Raw genomic sequence first — 26,407 nt, 5'->3', positions numbered from 1 at the left:
TCCATAATTTAATAATGTTAACAGTTGTGTAGTTATCCTACCTCGATAGTAAATCTTCGAGTCACACGAGTCACAGAAGCAATCAAATAGATCCCTTACAAATCCATAACCTATATAACATAATTATGTACAATTACTACATAACCAACCAACTAATCTTGCACTTATCCTATGACCATCATGTCTTAATCCTTTTGACAACCTCAAAGCTAAATCTCTAATTTTACCGTTTTACAGCAAAGTTCAGTCTCACTATAAAGTTCATAATTAATTTAATAAAAATCTAAACGATGCAAGACAAGTGGGGTTAGAACCCTAAGACACATATATATAGTTCTTGTGAAATAGACTTTCCTCAAATTCCAGACTTATTAAGGTTTTCTTGAAAGATTTATAAATACTGACGAATTCTGTCACATAAAAAGTATAGATTCATAAAACAAACTTAACATAAGATTTCTGTGAAATTCCAATGCCTAGTATCATCTAGACTCTTTGTAACACCCCTCATTTTCGGCTAATTAAAAACATATAATTATATATAATACTGAGCCAAAACTAGAGAGGTATATAATCAATATACAAAATCTCTTATAACAAATCTTTTTAAATATGAAATAATACAAAATGTAAAGAAAAACTTTTACAAAGCTATAAATAAAATTTTCACTTGAAATAAAATCCTTTTGAACTGAAGTGGAAGAAACCTGAAATAAAACCAGAAGACAGAAAGGACTATCCCCATGACGAGTAGCCCAAAAGGGAGAAAACACGTCAGCCGGGTAGCTGAGTAACAGATAATACCTCAATATAAGGAGCTTAATTTTGGTCATGGCGTGGAAACAAGCACACGCAAAAATAAAAATAAACACAGAGAATAATAAAAACACTCCCCGTAACTCATCTCAACCTCAACTCTCCTCCATAATCTTTCTACAATATAATACGCTCTCTTATCTCAATAATTAACCAAGTCTCAGCTCATCCGTCTTACCCATTAATTTGTCTCACAATATAATACTCCAAAGTAACAAGATATCGTATTCTCATCGTCGAACCTAAGCCAGAGACAAGGGATGAGTGAACTGGCGATAAGACCGCGAAACAATATTTTCATCTCAATATCGATTCCAAACTCATAAATAACTCAATAACCATGGTCACACTGGACCGTAAACATAACTCGGCACATAGGCCCCATAACTCAATACCAGTAACAAATATCCATCTTAATTTCAATATCGATATTGTCAAAGGCTCAATAATGAAGCATGCTCAATACTCAGAATATAAGGCTCCAAGCTACTCACCCACGAGTCAAAGTTAAAGAGATCGACGATAAAAATAAATACTAAAATACCAAAAGGACTCACAATATCACGCATGGGTAAGTAAGGTGATATTCTCCCATATATTGAAATCTTCCACGAAAGTTAAGCACCATCTCAATACTGTTATCTAGGTTATATTTGGCCTCGCTTTAAGAAAACTGTTTTTGCTTTTAGAAATGAGTTTTTTAATAAGCTACTTCTTGATAAAGCTATTAGTGTTTGACCTAACATTTTTCAAAAACGACTTCTCAACAACACTTTTTACGTAAGCGGATGAAGGTGTTGTTAGGCCAAGCTTTAATAGTGTTTTTATAACTGAAAAAGTAGTAGCTTGGCCAAACACCCTACATTAGGAGTTTTAAAACTACTTTTAAAAAGTTAAAAACTGATTAATTACCCCCAAAATTAGAAGTAGATATTTTCTACTTCTACTTCTACTTCTACTTCTACTTCTACTTTTCACATAAACAACCAAAAAAGCAAAACAAAAGTTGTATGGAAGTAGTTAGGCCAAACACATACATTTTATATAAACTGATTTTACAAAAATATGGCCAAACAACCAAAATTTTTCCAAAAAGTAACTTGTGAATAAACCCTTTTAAGAATAAAAATTTATTTTACACAAACAAGGCCAAACAACACCGAAAAATGAATTTTTTTCTTGAAAAGTATATCAAGATGGGTCTTGATTTGTAGAGAATGAAAAAATATGAATTAATAAGTATTAGTTTTATTTTATTTTGACATGTTTACAACATAAAAGTAGTCATTTATACATTAAAAATCAATAAAATAAAAGTAATAGTTAGAAGCACCAAATTGGTGCTTCTACTTCTGGCTCTCAAATATGACTTTTGGGCTTAAAAGAAGTTGTTTTAACTTCTTCAAAATTAATTGTTTGGCCTAGCTAGTGCTTATTCAATGGAAAAGCACTTCTAAAAGCCGGGCCAAACAGCACCTAATTAAAAAATTCCAAACGATTGCCATTAACTTCATTACCAGCATCTTTATTACACAGTACACTCAACTTCAATTAGTCGGCCTTCTTGATCAACCAACAACTTATTCATTACCCAACTAAACGAAAATACGCCAAAGTAGTACTCTATCAAGACTATCGATTTCGCCATAAAATCTTCATCACAACTCTTTTAACACTCTATATAATATAGCCCAACGCACACACAATATAAAGTTATAAACGATAGAAATTATATAGCTACTTTTACTATTATTAACAACAATCCAATGACAAACCCCTATTAAAGTAACAATTATTAACAAGGCTAAATAACACATAAACATACAACCTCGAACAATAGTAATAATAATAGAATCGGTAGAATCCTGTTACCTAAATATTAGATCAATAGTACAGCCAAGCCATAACTAGAAACCATCTAATTAATAAGCAGTTGATAAGAGCTTGGTGTCGGTTGCTAGCAAGTTGAACGCTAATGATGATCATCCAATTTTGTTTCAATAATTTAAAATCTAGCGAGGGATGAAGTGAAACAGCGGTATAGGTTATTAATATCAAAGGAGGAAAGTAGGCTGTTGGTGAGGTGATAATATAATAAAAATGGAGAGCAAATAATACGCAATAATATAGTTATAGGTATCTAGGTTATAAAATTACATTGGGATTAGGAAAACTTAATAGGATATATGTTCGATAGAATAATAGAAAGTCGGAGCGATAAAATCAAATATTCAAAATACGTTTAAAGCTTCAAGTCCTTTGAGTAGGAAAAGAATATTTGAACATAAAATAAGTTTCAAGAAATGTTAAATAAAACAAATATGAATTTTCTTTTCGTAATAAATAATGATGAGAAGTACTAAAGAAATTCATAACAATATTCGGGGTATTACACTCTTCAAAGTTAATGTATGCAAAAGACCCAACTAAATTTCAATTTAAATTATTAGGTGTACGAAATAAACTTTAGACTACTAGTGCATTCGTGGATTCTCAGTCAACATGTTCATGATGAATTTATTCCGAAAAAATATAAAAGGCCAATTACTACGAAAGTTTACAGGCATAAACTAGACTTGAAAATAACCTAAGTCTATTCTTTGTGTTTTCGAAGATAACAACTTTAAAACGGTCTGATAATTTGTTCAAGACAACTTACATATTTACAGAACGAATTGCGGTAACTTTATTCTTTAATCAAATCGTCGTAAATTTAACTATAGATGATTATATTATCTAGACATGATTAGGTGATGATTTAAAACTTAAAACATGCTTATAAAGATTAAAGATTAAAACTTTGAAAGATTAAAGCTGAGCTTACATAATAAAAGATTGAATCCAATGGAACTAGATGAAAAATTACCAAATTGATTGCCCAAATCCCTTTCCCCTCTTTTCTCTCTTGGTTTTGTTTGAGATTATGTTGAATAATAAAAGTGATGGTGAAACGATTGAGTTGGGAATAATGACAATGGAAACTTTTAGGAAACTAGGAAAGTAATAGGAAACTAGAATAATAATATATTAATAAAGTAGTTACCAAATACTTCTCCTATTCCCTTTCTTTTTTTTTTTGTATTTATTTTAAGATCATATTCATGATAAATAACTATATTACCTATTTTACAACTTTTTCATTTTCTAATTCACATTAACCAACATTAACTTTGACTTTGACTTTAACTTAAAAATATGGAGTATTACATAAAATGTCATCCCATCATCGGCCCTTACACTCAACCTCTTACAAACACTCGAACCCTTAGAGTCAGTCTTAGGATTCTCGTCAGCTTTAGGCTCAGGTTCAGTTGGAGTTGGAGTTGGAGTCGGAGTCGGTTCACTGAAGATTGTTTGGTTCTTTAGTATTTCGTTGTAATACTTCCAATCTACGGCATCATCCTTACGTAACCTCTTCCAAGCTTCGATTGATGGTTCTGTAACCCACATCAAGTACGAAGGAGAGACCCATGTCGGGGGTAATGGATCGAGAGTGTGCCAAAGGATCCTTCGATGCCAAGCATAGAGCCAAGCCTGACACCTGGGACGTGTCATGCCAAAATCTTGGCCTCGAGCGGCCTCAATTGCTAGAACTGTTTGTGGACGGCCCAACTTGACGAAGTACTCGGTTCGGATAAATGTAGATGAGACGATCCAAGCCCAATAGAGTAATGTTCCTTATCTTGTCAACGTTATAAAGGCCTATGAGCAAGCTTAAGCGAAGCAAGCTTAAGCGAAACCAAGTTAAGGCCCAATGAACATGGGATCCCGCTTCTATAGTCAACATTTCGCGCCAATAAGCCGTTGGCTAGCTAGGTATGCACCATCGTAGTTGCCGAGAAGTGAAGCCTTTAGGGTGATATTTCTCAAGTTTCGGTGGTCGGTTAACTAGTCCAAGTCTCTCGAAGAGCTACACCAGTCAACAAAGAATAAGGAAATGAGTCGGGAAAAAAACAGGAAAAAAACTCCCGAAAAGGAAAAAAAAGAGAAAAAACGGCCAAAAAAGAAAAAAGAAAAAAAGAAGAAAAAGGAAAAAAAGTATCAAAAGAATGAAAGAATAAAGGAAAAATGACCTGTAGAAGATAGGTTGATCCAGTATATGCAGCGGACGGGTCGGCTTTCCGAGCATCCAAACTTTTAATAGTCTCAGCCAAAATAATCCAAGCCCGGTTTGAGTGGCCCTTCATCTGTTCTAAGACTCGAACGAATAGGACTTGACCTCGACAAGACGGGAGTTCTATACTCCCCTTGAAACAATGAAGATGTAGCATGATGAGTCCAAAGGCCCAACGACGATAAACTGTAAGAATAGCAGGGTCATAGGTCGTCCAAACTTTGTGCACTAGGGCAAGTAGGTTAACTCCCTCTCCATCAACAATAGCACGGGCCTCGTCACGTGATAGTCCCATATAACCATGGTATTTTCTAACCCAGTCCCCTGAGAAATTAGGGATTGCGGGTTCTTGTATAATTTTCCATCCTCCTAAGACAGTAAATTCTTCAAGAAGTGGACAGATTTCCCTTCCGGGAAGGCAAAGACATGGTGGCCAGGGTTCTACATCTTCAGACATTTGCCTAGAAAGACTAATTGAGGCATAATTTGTTTACGCAGAATTATTTGTTGAATCCCCGCATCATGCAAAGGCTGTGTTACTCACCCTTTGAAATCTTAGGCCCAACCCTTCATAATTCCAAACAAGGGATTCATTGTTCCGAAGAATTGTAGAGAGAAAATTAGAGAAGAAAGAGAATTTAAGAATTGTGAATTTTTTTTTTCTTTTTGGTAGAATGTAAGTTCTCATTAAGCTCAAACAACTATTACAAGCTAAAAGGATTGAATAACATTACATGGATCGTCTATATTACTGAGGATATCCAAGATCCGTCATTTGCAATTACTATTACAGTACAATCAGCCATTCTATGCCTTAGGAGCATCTGAATTTGATGAATCAGAACACTCGGCCTCTGTAACACCCCTTCCAAGCTTGCTTTGTTTCTCTGCTGCCATAGTGCATAGTACACTGCCATTATAGCACCCAGATAAATGCTCTTTTTCAGAGGACTCCATTTTCTTCTACCAGCCCAGACAATACCATTACCAGGCAGGACAGGGATGTGCAGCCAATCACCGACCCCTGTCATGACCATCCTGGCATACTTGCAACTCTGGAACATATGCCAAATAGTTTCCTTGCCATTATTGCAGATGCAACATACCTCATCCTGGCATATACCATGTTTATAGAGCTTTTCCTTCACATTGAGTGCATTCCTAAGAATCAACCAACACAAGAACTTATGCTTTGGTAATGCCCAGTTATTCCACAGTAGCTTTGCCCAGCCCACTTTCTGCTCCATGTGCCTAAGCCATTGATACCCCGAGCTGACATTGTAACCATTCTTATCAGCAAGCCAAACACCATTAACATACCCTTGTTTAAAAACTTCTTTAATTTTGCAGATAGTTTTGCAGTTCCCACTCATATGGGATTTAGGCAGATGACTATCCCAAGAGTTGCCTTTGATATAAATCTGATGGACCCACTTGACCCATAAGCTATCAGGCTTGTTGTACAACCACCACACTAACTTTCCTACAGCAGCCATGTTCCAGGTTAAACTGTATCTGATACCCAGACCTCCCTCAATTTGTGGAGTGCACACATGTTCCCAACTAACCAGGGGAGCTCTCAGATAAATGTTTGTGCCATCCTATAGGTAGTTTCTACAGATGCTGTCAATCTTTCTCATTACTCCTTTTGGAATCAAGAAAATATTGCCCTAATATGTAAAAAAGAGAGGTCAAAACTGACTTAACCAAAATTAATCTGCCAGCATAAGAGAGCTTCCTAACACCAAAAGATTTGATTCTATCAATTATTTTTTCAGTCAAGACCTGACTCTCTCTTTTCCCTAATTTCCCAGCAGTGATGGGCACACCTAAGTACTTAAAAGGTATATGTCCTTCCACACAACCAGGTATACCAGTAATATTGTCTTTATCTTGCCTCTGAACACCAGTAAAATAAATGTTAGACTTCTGTCTATTCATGTGCAAACCAGATGTAGCAGAAAAAGTTGCAAATGATCTAAGCATCACCATAACAGATTGCTTGTCTCCTCTTGAAAATAGCAGCAAATCATCCGGAAACATGAGATGTTGCAGTCTGGTCCTACTACAAAGGATATACCAATTGTGAATTTTAATCAAGCCTCAGCCTTCATATTTAGAAAAAAATGAACACGACTAGGAATCCTAGTATGTGTGCAACCCAAAACGGTCGGATGGGCATTGGTTTGCTTGCCTCGAGGCCTTTGGCCTTTTCGGGTCGATTTTCGGATCATTTTTAATTATTTTTGCGGGTTTGTTTATGTTTCACATGCCGGGATGGCCAATTTACATTTCTACTCCCAGCGAGTAGATATTTAAAATAAAACCTTTGCACACTTACTGTTTTTATTGTCTTTTTTGTTTGAAGTTAGCAATATGAAAAATTCAAAATTTCAAAAATAGTTTTAAAAATGATTCGGGTCGATGACCCATTTTTGTTCTGAAGGCAATGTTTTTTATCCGAGCCGATGGTCCAGTCTCATTTTCAAAATGATGTTTTTTTATCAGAGCTGATGGCCTATTTCAACATTCCCATTTTCAAAGCAATGTTTACGATCCGGGTCGATGATTCATCCTCATTTTCAAAATGATCCGGGCCGATGACCCGTTTCCTTTTTTTCAAACGTTGTTCCCATTTCAAAACGAGGTTTATGATCCAGGCCAATGACCCATTCCCTTTTCAAAATTCTTGAAACGTTGCTACATTAATTATGTTATAGTTGACTTATGATCAAGTTTAAGCAGGTTTATAAGCTTCAACTGGGGGCTTTGTAGCCGTTTGCTCCAGAGACCATTATGAAATGAACGGATGACATCCGCTAGATAAGGTAGTCCACAACGGAGTACTTAACAAAGTGAAACTTCCTAGAAATGAAGCTCGATTGAGCACCAACATGAACGAAATATTCCCCGGCAGAATGCAAATAAAGCAGAATGTGAATTGTTTTTGGCCGAGGCAACAGAGAGATACAGCCAACAGTTGTCGAACTACGATACGGGTTTGATTCTGTCGCAACGGATACGGAGGGACCTTATAAGGATAATGCTCAACCCACGATTTTGCAATGTAATGGGTCGATGACCAATGTGGATAAAAATGATCGAATGAAATTATGGGTCGACGACCAACGATGATGAATTAATTGCAAAGGTTAAGGCGTCCAGAACCGTGTTTCAGGTATGATCTCTTCCTATGGCTGGCGAGCTTATGTACATAGATCTAATGGACAATAAACGACCCGCGTAATCCACAGGTCATTAGACTTGGGGTATACACTTTCGTCCGTACAAGCCTCAGTCAAAGTGAGGGCTCTGTAGATACCCATATCTGTCGATACTGGAATTTATAGGCTCTCGACAAATATCGATGATGATAGGACAACATGTACTATTCTGTTCACATTGTTATTATTTGGAGCTCATTTTATGATGTAGAATGGCCATTGTCGATAACATATTTTAATAATTTAAATGATATTTAAATTAGTATTGTAATTTAATTCGATTTATCGTTTTTAATTCGAATTTTGTTTTCTCAAATTTATTTTATTCGAAATGAAATAAATTATCGATTTGAAAAATCATTTTTTTTAAGTTACATGATTTGAAAAATCAAGGTAAAATTTAAATCGTTCTATAATTTTTTTTGAAAACTCGATTTTTACGACGGTTTTTATACTCGATTTCAAACTCCACTTGTGCTCAATTTGGGCCCGGATTTCTTAACCTAATTCCTCCTCCATAAACCCGTGTCAAACCCCCATCAAGCCTACCCAATATCCACATAAAAACCCATCCCAAATACACACTCAAAACCCATCCTAAACAAGACACAAATGGCAGTCCAATGCTCTGTTTTCCCGTGCGCAAACCCAGCTAAGTACAAGCCCCAACAAACCCGTTCCAAACTGGTCCAAACCCCACTCCTTGCTACCCATATTCCGTACCCATAACTCACATCTAAACCCACCTTCTACCCATGTCCAAACCCATACCCTAAGACCTCCTTATACCCGTTTTTAACCCCGTCCAAAGCTCACTCTTTCTCCCCGTTTTCCCGAGCCTAAAAGTCCAAAGCTCACTCTTTCCCCCCATTTTCCCGAGCCCAAAACGGGGTGCAAACCCATGTTTTTCAAACCCGTATTTGATCAGCCCTATGAACCCACGACACTCTAGTGCTTTTATTTTCAATTAGTTTACATTTCAATTATTTTAGTTATAGTTTTCCCACTCATCTCATACCAATCAATTCTGACACCTTTGACACTATTGCAAACACCTTGTTAAGAATTGCAATTCACTCAAATTGATAGTTAACCATCCTTTGGGTTCGAACTCTACTTACTAATTGCTAAGTCATTTATTGATTGATAAATATTGTTTGATAGGATTTAGTGATAATATAATCTCTGCATCACATACTCATAAACAAACTGTAACACCCCCATACTCCAAGTGCCTTACCAGGACCACCCAGGTATAAGGATGTTACCATCTCGGTTACCCGAGGTAATGATAATCAAATAAACAATAATGAAACAACGTTTAAATAGAAATACTTAGTGAAAGGTTACAATCTCAAAACCAAAACCAAAAGTACAAATACATATTCTCAAACTGACTGTTTACTGATCTAACTAAAATGTTTATAAAAACTACTAAGCTACAGCGGAAGACTTCTATCATCAGATCGTGGCACATCCCAGCTATCCCAGTACTCAACTCATACCTGCTCAATATCTGCTCACCATCCCCGAATGGATCACCGCAGGTTTTAAAACAATAATCGGGGTCAATACTATTTACATAAATTATATAACCAATGGAACAGTAAACAATGCAGCTCATACAATCATACTCAATCATCCACTTCACTCCATCTCCGTCACCGACTGTCCACTGGACCAGCCCTGGAAGTGAGGGACCGCAGCCGTACCCACCAAATCCCCGCTCATCATACGGACAGATAACCCTGTCCCATTAATGTGCACATCCTCTTTCGTGGCGGGTTCCACGAAGGGCGAAACTAGGGCGTGAAGCCACTCCCGGAAGTGACACCACTCAGCCGAGAACGCATCTCAAGAACCATAGACAAACAATCACAATCACAATATCAACAACCGTCTGAATCTATCAACAATGTATAATCACAACCGTCTGAATGAATCAACCACACTAACTACAGCACAATCACCACACATTATGTAAGTAATATTGAGTAGGAAAACCCTACCTGGAAAGCACAACAATCAGACGATCTCACAGCTGATATCAAAAAGCTTCCTCTACGAATCCTCCTCCTAATATACAAACACATAATCACTACCAAGCATACAAACAACAAAAACCCCCAAATCCCCAAACTAGGGTTTAACCAACTTTAAAGAAACATCATAAAAAAGGTATATAGGTCTTACCCTCGACGCAAGGATCACAACGGTATAAAGGAAAGTGAAATCCGACCTTCTAAACTCCGGGATTTGCCAACAATGTGATTAAAGCTAATAACGTAGTTTGCTTTCTCTTCTCACAGTGATTAGGTTTTGAAAAGTGATTTAGGAAAAATGACGGAAGTATTATATACTCTAATCGCATTATTAACAAAACCCGAGAAAACAGCCCCCGTAAACCGGCTACTCGGTCGAGTAGCTAAGGTACTCGATTGAGTACCCCCTTACTCGATCGAGTACCCACGTTACTCGATCGAGTACCCAACAGGTCAGAAACTATTTTATTTCGCAACACGCCCTTACTTGACAGAGTAAGGCCTACTCGATAGAGTACCCCAAGACTCATAAATACGTAGTATTACAGTCTTCCCTCCTTAAAAAGAACTTCGTCCCCGAAGTTCAAACCACAACAAAACAAAGACACACACTACGCATTCCCGACTCATCAACCAAAACAAAACTCAACATTAAAAACATGTTACTAACCCAAACTCAACCCGACTCAACGACAACAACCATGCCGACACAACATAAAAAGGGTATAAAACTCACAAAAACTCTTTGCGATCATCTCCTACCCCCCTAAAAGAAACAAGGTTACGTCCCCGTAACCATACATACCTGATCAAAAAGGAAAGGGTAGCACTCTCTCATGATATCCTCTGCCTCCCATGTAGCTTCCTCAGTCTCGTGGTTAGACCAAAGGATCTTAAGCAAAACTGTCTCACCACTCCTAGTCTTCCTAACCTTCCGGTCAAGAATCTGCTTAGGTACCTCAAGATATGATAAAGACTCATCTAGCTCTAAGCTCTCTGCCTCTAACACATGTGATGGGTCACTCACATACTTCCGCAGCTGCGATACATGAAACACATTATGCACTCTCTCTAACGCAGCAGGTAAAGCCACACGATAAGCAACTTCCCCAACTCTCTCTAAGATCTCATAAGGACCGATGAACTTCTGGCTCAGCTTGCCTTTCTTCCCAAATCTCATAACCCCACGCATAGGAGACACTTTCAGAAGAACCTTATCCCCAACCTGAAATTCTATATCCCGGCGATGAAGATCTGCATAACTCTTTTGCCTATCCTGAGCTGCTCTCATCCGTTCCCTGATCATATTTATCTGTTCAACCATCTCATGTACCATCTCTGGTCCTAGAACCACTGCCTCAGCACTGTCGTCCCAACAAATCGGACTCCTGCATCTCCTCCCATATAAAGCCTCAAACGGTGCCATGCCAATACTAGTGTGATAGCTGTTGTTGTAAGAAAACTCTATCAAATCCAACCCTCGTTCCCAGCCTACCACCAAAGTCCATCACACAAGCTCATAACATATCCTCAAGAGTTTTGATTGTTCTCTCAGTCTGACCGTCTGTCGCAGGATGAAAAGTTGTACTCATCTTCAAAGTTGTTCCCAAAGATTCCTGCAACTCTTTCCAAAACCTTGAGATAAATCTCGCATCTTTGTCAGACATTATGTCCTTAGGGACTCCATGCAACTTAAGCACATTCTTCCTGTAGGCCATAGCTAATTGTGCTTTAGTCCATGTATCTTTCATTGGCACAAAATGAGCTGACTTGGTCAGTCGATCCACTATTACCCATATCATGTTGTTACCCTGTTGACTCTTTGGTAAACCCACGATAAAATCCATAGAAATGGATTCCCACTTCCACTCAGGTACCTCTAAAGACTGAATCTTACCTTGTGGTCATCGTTGTTCCCCTTTAACTCTCTGGCATGTCAAACAACGGGCCACAAACTCTGCTGTTTCTTTCTTCATCCCAGGCCACCAAAACGTGCTCTTCAAATCCTTTTATAGCTTGTCACCGCCTGGATGTACTGAATACGGTGTACAATGTGCCTCCGTCATAATTGTCTTTTTCAGCTCCTCATCATTAGGGACACACCACCTACCATCGAACCTCAAACTACCATATGTATGAATGGAGAATCGAGACACTGTCCCTTTCTCTACTCCAGCTCTCCAATCAACCATCTTAGGATCCAAAGCCTGTTTACCACGAATATCCTCATAAAGATCAGGCTGTACTGTCAAATCTCCCACAGCATCTCCTCTCTGCATCATATGTATACCAAACTTCCCCACCTCATCTCTCAACCTCATCAAAGATAGAGCTGCACATAAAGAATGTACACTCTTCCTACTCAAAGTATCTGCAACCACATTGGCTTTCCCTTCATGGTAGATAATATCCATGTCATAATCGCCAATCAGCTCCATCCACCTCCTCTGTCTCATGTTCAACTCCTTTTGAGTGAAGATATACTTGAGACTCTTGTGATCCGAAAATACCTTAAAGGTCGCCCCATAAAGGTAATGCCTCCAAATTTTGAGAGCAAACACCACTGCACCCAACTCTAGATCATGTGTAGGATAATTCTCCTCATACGACTTCAATTGCCTAGAAGCATAGGCAATCACCTTACCGTTCTGCATCAACACACATCCCAACCCATTCTTTGAGGCATCTGTATAAACCACAAAGTTCTCGATCCCTTCAGGCAATGCCAAGATAGGAGCTGTGGTCAAACGCTCCTTTAATGTTTGGAACGCCTTCTCACAACTCTCATCCCAACGAAACCTTTTCTCTTTCCTTATCAAAGCTGTCATAGGTCTAGCTATCTTGGAGAAATCATTTGTAACACCACCATACTCCAAGTGCCTTACTAGGACCACTTAAGGCATGAAAGTGCTACCATCATGGTTACCCGAGGAAATGATAATCATAAGACAATAAAGAAACGTACTTTAAAAGTAAACATAGTTTAAGTGATTACATGATCAAAACCAAAACTGATAAACTGAAATACAAGGTTCTCGACGGTCTCATCGCTAAAACTATCAAAGCTATAAAACACCGTCGACACAAATGGAAGACTTCTAATCGCCACGTGATGACTCATCCCAGCTATCTCATACGCGTCATATCATACCTGCTCAATAACTGCTTACCACCCCCGAATGGATCACCACAGTTTTTAAAACATTAAACGGGGTCAATACTAATCACACAATTTATATTACCAACAGTACAGTAAACAACACAACTCAAACAGTCACACACAATCACCCACACCAATCAATCTCACCGACCGTCCACCTGGACCACCCGCCGTTGGGGACCGCAGCCTGCACTAACCAAATCCCCGCTCATAATACCGAGCGATAACCCTGTCCCATTAATGTGCACATCCCCTTCCGTGGCGGGTTCCACGAAGGGCGAAACTAGGGCGTGAAGCCACTCCCGCAAGTGACTCCACTCAGCCGAGAACGCATCTCGAGAACCAGAGACAACAATCACAATCACAATACAATATCAACAACCGTCTGAATCAGCCAACAATCACTAACTACAGCACAATCACCACACATTATGTAAATACTACTGAGTAGGGAAACCCTACTTGGAATGCAACACAAACATCAGACGATCTAGCAGTTGTTTCAAAACCTTTCCTCTACGAACCCTTCTCCTATACACATAATCATACAATCACTACCACATCAACATAAACATAGAAAACCCCCAATCCCAAAATTAGGGTTTAACGAAACTTAACGAAACATTATAAAAACGGTACGTAGGTCTTACCCTCGACGCAAGGATCACAAAGGTATCAAGAAAGGTAAAATCCGACCTTCCAAGCTCCGGGATTTGCCAACAATGCGATTAAAGCGAATGACGTAGTTTGATTTCTCTTTTCACAGTAATTAGGTTTTAAAAAGTGTTTAAACAATAGTGACGGAAGTAATATATACTTAATCGCATTATTAACAAAACCCGAGAAATCATCCCCCATAAACCGGCTACTCGATCGAGTAGCAAAAGTACTCGATCGAGTGCCCCTTACTCGATCGAGTATCCACGTTACTCGATCGAATACCCAACAGGTCAGAAACTATTTTAAACTGCAACTCACCCTTACTCGACAGAGTAAGGCCTACTCGATAGAGTACCCCGAGACTCATAAATACGTAGTATTACAGTCTTCCCTCCTTAAAAAGAACTTCGTCCCCGAAGTTCAACCCATATATAAAAACAAACATACTAACTTGGTCAAGACGCAACAAAGCTACTAAGAACTCAAAACAAAACCCCAACTTATAAAACATGAAACCATGAAGCCTTAACACCAACTCCACCAACTATTTCTACTTCCCCACATCGCTCACGATGTCGTATCAACTACATCATAAACTCTCCTGACACTAACTCCATACACTACCAACTACCATCCTCTAACGCTGCTAGCTCCAGAATATATCATCCACTACCAAATCCAAAATCAAGACACTCATAGACATCAAACGGAATGTTACATTCTACAACCCTTAAAAGGAACTTCGTCCTCGAAGTTTACTCACACTCATAACCTCATCATCCAACTGTCAACACTAGTGAAATATTCTCACACTCCTAAACATCACACTACTACAAGCACGGCCATGGCCTTTTAACAACATCAACCACAAAATATACAACTTCATTCTTTATGCTACACCAACACTCTACTGTGAATATACTACCATATGCACAACTATCAAAATCTCTTTTATCGCATCCTACTCCTCTTAAGATAAATGTTACGTCCTCGTAACTCACTAATACTATATCCTTAGTTATATCTTCTCATTATTCTCATCACCATCACATGTCATAGATAACAACCTATACTCTAAGCACTCGCCATGCATATATCCAAGGCTCTCTTACTTAAACAATTCTCATACTTCAATTCACTCGTCACACCCCTAACCTGTACCTCAAAATCTTTAGCTTAACCCAAAACTTCAACTTTTCCACATTACCGCAATACAACATACCTCTCTATATAAACTCCCATTGTCAAAAGCATAACTCACGATCCACACTTTTTACGTACACTCACACTAGCTCCTCAAGTTCTTTTCTTTCATTACCACAAAACTCATACATAACTTAACATGACACCAAATCCCAATACCCTGCACTCACTATCTCAACAAAATATTATGAACCACCTGCTGCTTTCAGATCATTACAACACATGTTCCACAAATCACTTGCCATGACTATGACTACCGATGCCTCATCTTAAAATAAGATCAAAATTACTATAACAACTTCTCACAACTATGTCCCATCAACAGAATGTCATTATACCATGACAACAACGAAAACATCTACAACTCTCTTTCATATCATACTCTACCCTCATTCCAAAACTTAACTGGTAAGAAACATCAATAAACAAAACAACTGTCTATCTGTACAAACTGAAACTCACAGGAAGCCACATCAGACAAAACAACAATTTATGCGTAACTGGTATGTACTTTCGAAACTCGAATCATAAACATCCCGCCTACTCCACCACAACCGGTGAAGGCATCGCAACACCGCCACCAACAGCCACACTGCAGTGCGAAAATACCCGCATCACAACACTAAATACCGTGCCCGGATCACCACCCGAGGCACCACAACCACATCGATAGTCATCACAACTTACACTATCCCATAAGCACTGACTCAACATAACTTCTCGGACAAGAAAAACTTACTCAAATCCACTTTACTAAATCACAAAGTAACATATTATATGAATTAAACAGATAATAACCTCATGAACATCATCCCCTTACCACATCACAGAATAACATATATCATGAATACATACAAATATAACCAGTCATGCCAGATCAATCAAATGATTACTTTTTGAATATCATTCAATTAAATTACCGTGTCCAACATATATCACAGAACATTCAGATAACAGCTTTACAACTATCACGCCATACCACTTCCCGTGAGGTCAGAACCTCGCACAAACATTTATACACATCATAGACCCGTAATCACATCCACCTAGTCAGTCCTGATCACGTAAGTTACCACTCGATAAAGGTTACCTGTCGCCCGAGTTTAACTCATATGCCCCTCATAACATATTCCCCCATTCGCATAACCATCACCTCATGCCAAGTATAACCATACCATTACTATTCAACTATTAGCACCCGCCTCATCTGACCACATCTTATACTTCCTTACAACCATACATATCAATCCGGCTTCTACAAAATCAACCTCATTAGAATTGCTACCTTTCTAATATACCATCACCCTTAACCACTAGTCACAAACCATAACACTACCACTATCCGGGCATCAAATCTCTTACACTCATCTCTAAACATCACGATTTCTTTCCTATCTGTGATTAACATCCCAAATAACGAACATCAAATCCATCGACAACATTACCTCAACATTCTTCCCAATACTATCCTTAATTGCATAGTCACCCGACTCACCACCAAAATCTCATATCATGCAAATATTCTACCAACTTCTTACTCCCTTAATTCCTCGAAACTCATGATTAATCATGTTGTCCTGAAACTTCTGTATAACCATTAATTTACTTACTCTTGATAGTATCATACATCTCGACGATTCCTTACTTTTATGTCACATAACTCCGGTCAACATTTTCCTAGTTTTACTCCCCTCATTCTTTTCTTTTACACTTGACAAAATCAATTAACTGTTCAACTCCTTATCACTTCTACCTAACTCTTTAGTGTTCCGGATACTTTCCCATTGCTCCAAGACTCACATCTCATTATTTTATATCAATATCATCTCACTCTTTCTTACCGTGGATCTTCTCTTATACTGCTATCACTCACACTTGCCACTAATCTATCCATAAAAGCAACGTTTAATGTTCAACAATTGCATCTCTCTTTTTACATCTCTAGAAATCAAAATTCCTTGGATACCGCTAATTGTCCAAGGAAATCCCACAATAGTTTCACCACTTAATATACCAAATCTCCCAAACTCACTCACTGTCTACAAATCCACCTCGCGACATGTCTCCACAAAGTTCACTATATACCACTCTTCTCAACTCCTTTAAAACGAACTTTCACTATGTATATTCTTAACCCACACGACTCCTAACCATCTCCCTCCATAATTCTTTACACATCTTAAGTTGCCACTATCCACATCCTTACTCTCAATCCTTTCATTCTCACGTTCCTTAGACTCACATCATCCCTTACCCATATTCACTTACTTTTACGTTACTCAATACACAATCATATCACTCATCTCATCTCATCTCAGAAAACATGCTCTATGTCTTAATTAAGCCATAACGATCTTCCTTTTCTTTTTCCACTATCTATCGCAACCACATATAACTCATGTCCTCCCACCGAATTCATACTCACCACAGGTGCCACTCACTACACCACATGTAAAACAATGTATAAAGAAGCAAAATAACACCTTTGAATTAAACATAATATGCAACGAAGTGAAAAGATAGGCATATGACTCAAAATAGAGGTCACTAGATCGAGTACAGGCCACTCGATCGAGTAAGGGACTTACTCGATCGAGTAGGTGAAGATCAGAAGCACGTAAAACAAATCACCAAGGCTACTCGATCGAGTACCTACGCATTTCTCAGCACTGTCCAGTTTTCGTAAAACAGCCATAACTCACTCATTTCTCGGTCGTTTTGGGCGTGTGACCTATCGTTAGAATAGTAAGAGAACAAGCTATCACCTCCAATTGGAATCACATTAAAATAATTTATATATATCAAACTATAACAGTTTAAAAACTAACACCCCTATACTCCAAGTGCCTTACCAGGACCACCCAGGTATAAGGATGTTACCATCTCGGTTACCCGAGGCAATGATAATCAAATAAACAATAATGAAACAACGTTTAGATAGAAATACTTAGTGAAAGGTTACAATCCCAAAACCAAAACCAAAAGTACAAATACATATTCTCAAACTGATTGTTTACTGATCTAACTGAAATGTTTATAAAAACTACTAAGCTACAGCGGAAGACTTCTATCATCAGAACGTGGCACATCCCAGCTATCCCAGTACTCAACTCATACCTACTCAATATCTGCTCACCATCCCCGAATGGATCACCGCAGGTTTTAAAACAATAATCGAGGTCAGTACTATTTACATAAATTATATAACCAATGGAACCGTAAACAATACAGCTCATACAATCATACTCAATCATCCACTCCACTCCATCTCCATCACCGATTGTCCACTGGACCAGCCCTGCCAGTGGGGGACCGCAGCCGTACCCACCAAATCCCCGCTCATCATACCGAGCGATAACCATGTCCGATTAATGTGCACATCCCCTTCCATGGCGGGTTCCACGAAGGGCGAAACTAGGGCGTGAAGCCACTCCCGCAAGTGACTCCACTCAGCCGAGAACGCATCTCGAGAACCATAGACAAACAATCACAATCACAATATCAACAACCGTCTGAATCTATCAACAATGTATAATCACAACAGTCTGAATCAATCAACCACACTAACTACAGCATAATCACCACACATTATGTAAGTAATAGTGAGTAGGGAAACCCTACCTGGTAAGCACAACAATCAGACGATCTCACAGCTGATATCAAAAAGCTTCCTCTACGAATCCTCCTCCTAATATACAAACACATAATCACTACCAAGCATACAAACAACAAAAACCCCCAAATCCTCAAACTAGGGTTTAACCAACTTTAAAGAAACATCATAAAAAAGGTATATAGGTCTTACCTTCGACGCAAAGATCACAACGGTATAGAGGAAAATGAAATCCGACCTTCCAAGCTCCGGGATTTGCCAACAATACGATTAAAGCTAATAACGTAGTTTGCTTTCTCTTCTCACCGTGATTAGGTTTTGAAAAGTGATTCAGAAACAATGACGGAAGTATTATTTACTCTAATCGTATTATTAACAAAACCCGAAAAAACAGCCCCCGTAAACCGGCTACTCGATGGAGTAGCTAAGGTACTCGATCGAGTGCCCCCTTACTCGATCGAGTACCCACGTTACTCGATCGAGTACCCAACAGGTCAGAAACTATTTTATTTCGCAACACGCCCTTACTCGACAGAGTAAGGCCTACTCAATAGAGTACCTCAAGACTCATAAATACGTAGTATTACAGTAACCCTATAACTCACTCAAATCTGCTTGAAAAATAGACTGTTCAAACACTCTGTTTTCACGTATTTTTTAGCCTTTTTTATCCTCAATTTGCGTGCCCTTTACCTCAAAATGAATCCCTTTCATTTAAAATTTAAAAAACTTCATTTTCCCTAATACCAGAAAATCTTTCAAATCAAATTTCCATCGAGAAACGAAGGAGAAATCCGCGTTTGAAAATCGCTGCTCATATTTGCAAAAACTGTGTCAGGTATTCAACTTTCGTCGACGATGGCCCTTCGAGATTAATCTACGATCGATTATGACTCAAGACGGTGTCAAAGATTTACATGTAGGTTGAGGATGCAATAATACCCATCTCTTTCTTGTATTTTTCATTTTTTTTAATTCTGTTTTCGTTTATTTAACAATAACATCGTTTAATTTTTATGCGTTTGTTCTTTGTCATATTTTTGTTAGATTAATTTTTCTCTGGTTTTTATTTACTAATCGTGTGTGTTAATGTGGTTTTGTTAATTATTTTAGATCTTTAGTTTTTATTTCATATTAATATGTTTTTAATGACTAATTGTGAATAATTTTTTGGATGTCGTTAATTTTAATAATCAATTCGAAGTTTTGATGTATAAATTAATTAGAATGAAGTTCTTGCTGGACTTACCATATTTTATTTGTTTTTATGAATTTTCACATGTATAGTTTATTTACTTGAATTTTTAATATGTAATTAAGGCTATTTTTTGTTTATTTTATTTTTATTACGTAAAAATTGATTTATGACGATTTTCCAGATTTATAATTTATAATTTTAATTTAGGTTAATTTTCATGATTTATTATTTATTTCGCAATTAACATTGTTTTTATGTAAAACCCACGCATCACACGAATCATAATGGCGTATGTTTAATTTGTCATTCTTATTTGATGATATTTGTTTAATTTTAGCTTAATATGTTTAATTAATTTTAGCCTTTTGTTATTTTCAACTTCTTGGGCATCGGTCTCTCTCTTGCTTCTCTTTCTAAAAACTCTCTGAAAAAAGTGCGGCGTTAAGTGGTTTACTTAACCATTGGTTTGAAGTTTCGTAGCGATGTCGAGGGGATGGCCGCCCAAGATTCCGGTCATTGGTAGGCACACAAGACAATATGAACAAACCCTGGGCACACAAAAACGAGATGACAAAGGCACCTCTCGATCTCTAGGTGAGGCAACATTAGGGTATTATATGGCTCTTAACCCTAATTCGGGACAATCGCAAACTGGTTCTCCTAATATGGATGGTATTGGAGTTAGATCTTAAATTGTTTAGGTTAGTTTTGGATCTCTTACATCTCCTGTTATTCCTGTGACTGTTTCTCTGATTGTGCCTTCTGTTGAGAATACCCAGTAGTAGCTAGACCTCCTCCCATAAACATCCTTATGCTAATATGCTCAAGCCTTCTAGTAAGGGTATGACTTTATCGTATGCAAAGGGGACGGATAAGGTGTAATACCCCTTATTTTATTACCTCGGTCAAAAGCTAGTCAACGGTAAATGAGAAAATATATTTTATAAAACAATATTGCATTATACGAGTTATGTTATATGACGGTATTATATGGCGACGGTAGTAGTAGTAATAATAATAATAATAATAATAATAATAATAATAATAATAATAATAATAATAATAATAATAATAATAATAATAATAATAATAATAATAATAATAATAATAATAATAATAATAATAATAATAATAATAATAATAATAATAATAATAATAATAGTAATAATAATAATAATAGTAATAGTAATAATAATAATAATAGTAATAGTAATAATAATAGTAATAGTAATAGTAATAATAATAACAATAGTAATAGTAATAATAATAACAACAATAATAATAATAATAATAATAACAACAATAATAATAACAACAATAATAATAATAATAATAACAACAATAATAATAACAACAATAACAATAACAATAACAATAACAATAACAATAATAATAATAATAACAATAATAATAATAATAATAATAATAATAATAATAATAATAATAATAATAATAATAATAATAATAATAATAATAATAATAATAATAATAATAATAATAATAATAATAATAATAATAATGAGTTGATCACTTTTATTGCTAGGGTGGCTAATCTTTTTCTTGAGGGTCGGTGCCCTCTTGCTTTGGGAGAGTACATTGCCAGCGCCCCTCTCACGCCGCTTGTTAAACCAGGTGGTGGGGTCCGTTCTATTGTTGTTGGCACTGTCTGGAGACGACTTGTCTCTAAGGTTGGTGCTTTTATGGTGGGTCCTTCTTTGTCGTCTTATTTTGCTGGTTTATAGTTTGGGGTAGGTGTGTCCGGTGGAGGAGAAGCTATCTTACATGCCTTGAATCGGCTCATTGAGGCTCGGGGTGCTGAGGTAGGACTTTCCATGTTGCTGGTTGATTTCCAGAATGCTTTCATCCTTGTTGATCGTACGACCATGCTTCAGGAAGTCCGCCGACGTTGCCCGGTTCTCTCTCGTTGGGTGGAGTTTTGTTATTCCAGCCCTGCCCGTCTTTTTTATGGGGAGTATTGCTTGCGGTCTTGTTAGGGAGTCCAGCAGGGTGATCCTTTGGGTCCGTTGCTTTTCGCTTTGGTTTTGCAACCCTTAGTATGCAAAATCCGGGACACTTTTGACCTCACTATGCAAGCAAGGTACTTGGATGATAGCACCATTGTGGGGAATACTTTGGAAGTGGGGAAGGTCTTGGATTTGATTATGGCAGATGGCCCCCATTTTGAACTACACCTTAATGTCTCCAAGACGGAGGTCTTTTGGCCTGTTGAGGATCCTCAGAGTCGGCTCCCTGGGGTTTTCCCCCCTTCTATTGCTCGGCCCGTGCGGGGTGTTATAGTTTTGGCAGTGAGATTGTGGCAAGGAGAGTAACTAAGACCATTGAGCTAATGGACTTGGTTGCGAGGATTGAGGACCCGCAATGTGATTTGCTTCTTCTTCGAGCTTGTACTGGTATTTCTAAGCTCTATTTCTCCCTTCATACTTGCTCCTCTAGTGTTTTTGGGTCCGTCCATCTTCCTTTTGATGCTGCTCTTCGTTCCAACTTGGAACGTATCATCACCGCGTCGGGCCCGGGTTTTAGGGATTGGCAGTGGCGCCTTGCTACTTTCCCTTTTCATCTTGGTGGTCTTGGTGTCTATGCGGCGGGGGATGTTTTATGTTATGCTTTTATTGCGTCCCGTTTGCAGTCTGCTGATTTGTAGGCTAAGCTCCTCGGACCCTCTGGTATTGTAGCTGTTGGCCCTGATTTTGATGATGCCGCGCGGGGTTTTACTGCGATTACAGGCTCTGGTGTCTTAGGTAACCCTAGTGAAATTGATGCCCCCAAACTTATGAAGAAATTGGCAGACATTTATTTCGCGACGGTTTTTCTTTGCCTCGTGGTCTGTTTTCTCTTTGACACCTCGCCGCCTTGCTTTGTGGCGTCTCAGCAGGGTTCCCACTCCTCTGATTGGTTGCGTGCGGCTCCTATCTCGGGGTTGGGTCAGACTATGAACGGGAGAACTTACCGTAGTGTGCTTGGGTATCGTCTGGGTGTTTCGTTATTCACGGTCTCTAGGCCCTGTCCAGCTTGCTCTCGGGTTTTTGCTGATGATGTTTTTGGGGACCACGTTGTTTCTCAGATCGGGCATCTTGTGGGCGTTAAACATCTAAGATAACCTCGTCCGTGACACTCTTTTCGACATCTGCTATAGATCTGGTATTTCTGCGGGAAAGGAGGTTGATATCGGTTTGGTTGACGGGCATGGGGGTTGTCTTCGTCCTGCGGATTTGCTGCTTTATTCTTGGGACAGGGGGCATGATGTGTGCATTGACTTGACAGGGTCTTATCCTTTGACTCAGACTGGGATGATGGATTTTGTGTCTGGCCGGGTTGTTGCTAATGCTGCTCAACGTAAGTGTGTTAAATACGGAGATTTGTGCGCGGTAGGGGGTTATGGTTTCCTTCCTTTCTATTTCTCATCACTTGGAGAGCTGGGTTCGGATGCTGTTGCCTTGCTCAAGCGGATCCAGAAATTCTCGGTATCTCAGGATGCGGGGGCTCGGGTGGCCGCTTACATTTTTAATAGACTTAGCTTTGTTGTTGCTAAGGGTGTAGGAGCCCAGCTTGTTTCTCGCCTCCCCAACAATTTCATGTAAAGTTTTGGTTTTTTATTAATGATAGCTGCTCGCATCCTTTTATAATAATAATAATAATAATAACAACAACAACAACAACAACAACAACAACAACAACAACAACAACAACAACAACAACAACAACAACAACAACAACAACAACAACAACAACAACAACAACAACAACAACAACAACAACAACAACAACAACAACAACAACAACAACAACAACAACAACAACAACAACAACAACAACAACAACAACAACAACAACAACAACAATAATAACAACAACAACAACAACAACAACAACAATAATAATAATAATAATAATAATAATAATAATAATAATAATAATAATAATAATAATAATAATAATAATAATAAAAAGCTGCGCGCATCCTTCCATTAAAAAAAAAAAAAAAAAAAAAAAAAATAATAATAATAATAATAATAATAATAATAATAATAATAATAATAATACATATACTAGAACCTTCCACTCACCTTCCACCTACCCTCATATATACTCCACCCACCCATACTAGCTCATCTTATCTCATAATCTACACAACTCCACCAAACAACAAGAGAGAAAAAGAAAGAAAAAAAGAGAGAGATAAGAAGCGTGAAGGGAGCTTTATAAATCCGTCTCAAGATCTTGAGGTAAGACCGTCTGATACTAGCTTATATCTTAATTAATTTATACCGTTGACCAGCCTCGACCTTGACCCACCTTGGGACGGTCGTTGACCACGCTTTGACCACCGTTGACCACCAAATCTGGGTTTAACCGAGTTGTATGTTGTTATTATTATGGTTGTGCGACTTGGTTTTGGGATGGGTTTTAACCCCTTTTACCGTAGTTGACTTAGGGTGGTTATGCGGTGGTTGGTTGAGGGTTGAGTGGGGAGGACGGTAGTGGTAGTGGGTGGCGGTATAGGTGGCGGTAGTGTGGCGAAAAAGCGGAGGTTAGGCGAGTGTATGCGGTTGGGTGTTGTTGTTAGTGGTTGTTAAGTCGGGTATTATAGGTGGTTGTACTCGGGTTTGGTGGTGGCTAGAGGTGCTGGGCAGGGCAACAGTGCACTGTGGCTAGGCTCTTAGTGGTGGTGCGAATGGTGGTGGTGGTGATTCTGTGTTTGTGTGTGTCGGGTTGTGTTGGTATTGTTGTGCTGCTGCTTGTGTCGTGTTGCTGCTGCCTTGGGCGGTTGTAATGGTGGCTGGCTACCGTGGTCAAGTGTGGGGAAGGTGGACCACGGTAGTGTTGAGTGATGCAGGTTGGCCGTGGATGTAAGGCGGTTCCGGGGGCTGTTTTGGTGACTCAAGCACAGGGTTTCACCCATGTGTTTATGTGGGTGTTTGTGAGGGTTTGGTGAAACTCAAGACGGGTTTTAATTTTTGAATAAGTGCTTATGAGTTGGGATTTTAACCAAGTAGTTGGCGGGTAGTTAAGTCGGGATTTAAGTTTAATTATATTGAATTATATATTATATTAGTAATTAAATTAGAAGTAATTATGTGTAATTGTATTTATTTAGGTGACGGTTTTGGTGGAAGAATATTTTTAATTGGATTGCTTTTGGAGTATGCTAAAAGGTAGGTTAATCCTACTCGGTTTCAATATATTTGGATGGTCTTGTGAGTCGTATTTTAGTGGTCATTGCATTATAACATGCTTTTCGTGAATTCATATGTTACTAGAAATGCATTATAACATGATATTGGTTAAAACGACTTAATGAGTTGGAATATTGGGGAATTAGCATTCATTAGTATTTGGGACCGTGCATCATGATAAGTCGGTAATTGGCATGTTAAGTGGTATCTTGCATTATTATGTTTGCCTTGTACATTGGAGGACATGGTGGATTATGATTGGTTACTTTTTGATGGGGAGACGTAAGACGGTTGAGAGACCGTCTTACGCTTGAGTCGCCTCTTGGAGCTTCCCACTCCAAAAAAGAATGTACACATTAATGACTTAAGTTAGGCAGGGACTCGTGTAGTTGTGGCACGACGTCTGGCGCGGATCCGGTTGGGTTCCGGACCCGCTACATTTGGGCGTGTGTAATACCCGCCCTATTAGGGACCCGTTGACTACCTGTTGACTGACTCGATCTAGTGTAGGCTACTCGATCAAGTAGTCTTGCGACTCGATCGAGTAGGCTCCATACTCGATCGAGTGTTGTAATACCCGTCTTAATTGTAATTAAATCAGTTAAATTAATTAATGAGATTTAGTTAAATATAGAGGTGTAATTAAATTTATTAAGAAAATGGTCAGGTCGAGATTAGATAGGTAGACAGGTCCGGTTTTGGAAATTTGTATGGAAAACAAATAGACTAATACCCTATTATTATTATTACTAGATTTCATGCCCGGCCGTTGGCCGGGTAAAATCAAAAAAAAAAATTCTGAATATTTGCTTTGAAAGCTCGATCTTCATAAACTAAAAGGCTTTTTCTAATGACTATCTGCTTTTGTTTTGGTTTACTTTATGTGCTTAAAAATCTCACTGATTCATTTCATAAGTCGTTTTAACCTTTTAGGATGTTACAGAAGAATTAAGAATGTATTTAAAAATGTTATTCCCACCATCCTACCGTGTTGTCTCTTTCCCTTCTAAATACTTTATCTCATAATTATTGTCTACTTTTTAGATTTAATAAGGAAAAACTTTAGTTATCGAATATTGCCTCTAAATAACAGACTACCACCATTCATTTAAGGAGAAAAGTTAATAATTCACCAGAAGTTGTATTTTAACAATAGAGACTAACTTTGGTTCGTAAAATATA

Source organism: Silene latifolia, chromosome Y, assembly GCF_048544455.1.
Source record: "Silene latifolia isolate original U9 population chromosome Y, ASM4854445v1, whole genome shotgun sequence".
Lineage (NCBI taxonomy): Eukaryota > Viridiplantae > Streptophyta > Magnoliopsida > Caryophyllales > Caryophyllaceae > Silene > Silene latifolia.
The sequence above is the reverse complement of the archived record's forward strand: the minus strand, read 5'-3'. Positions refer to the sequence as shown.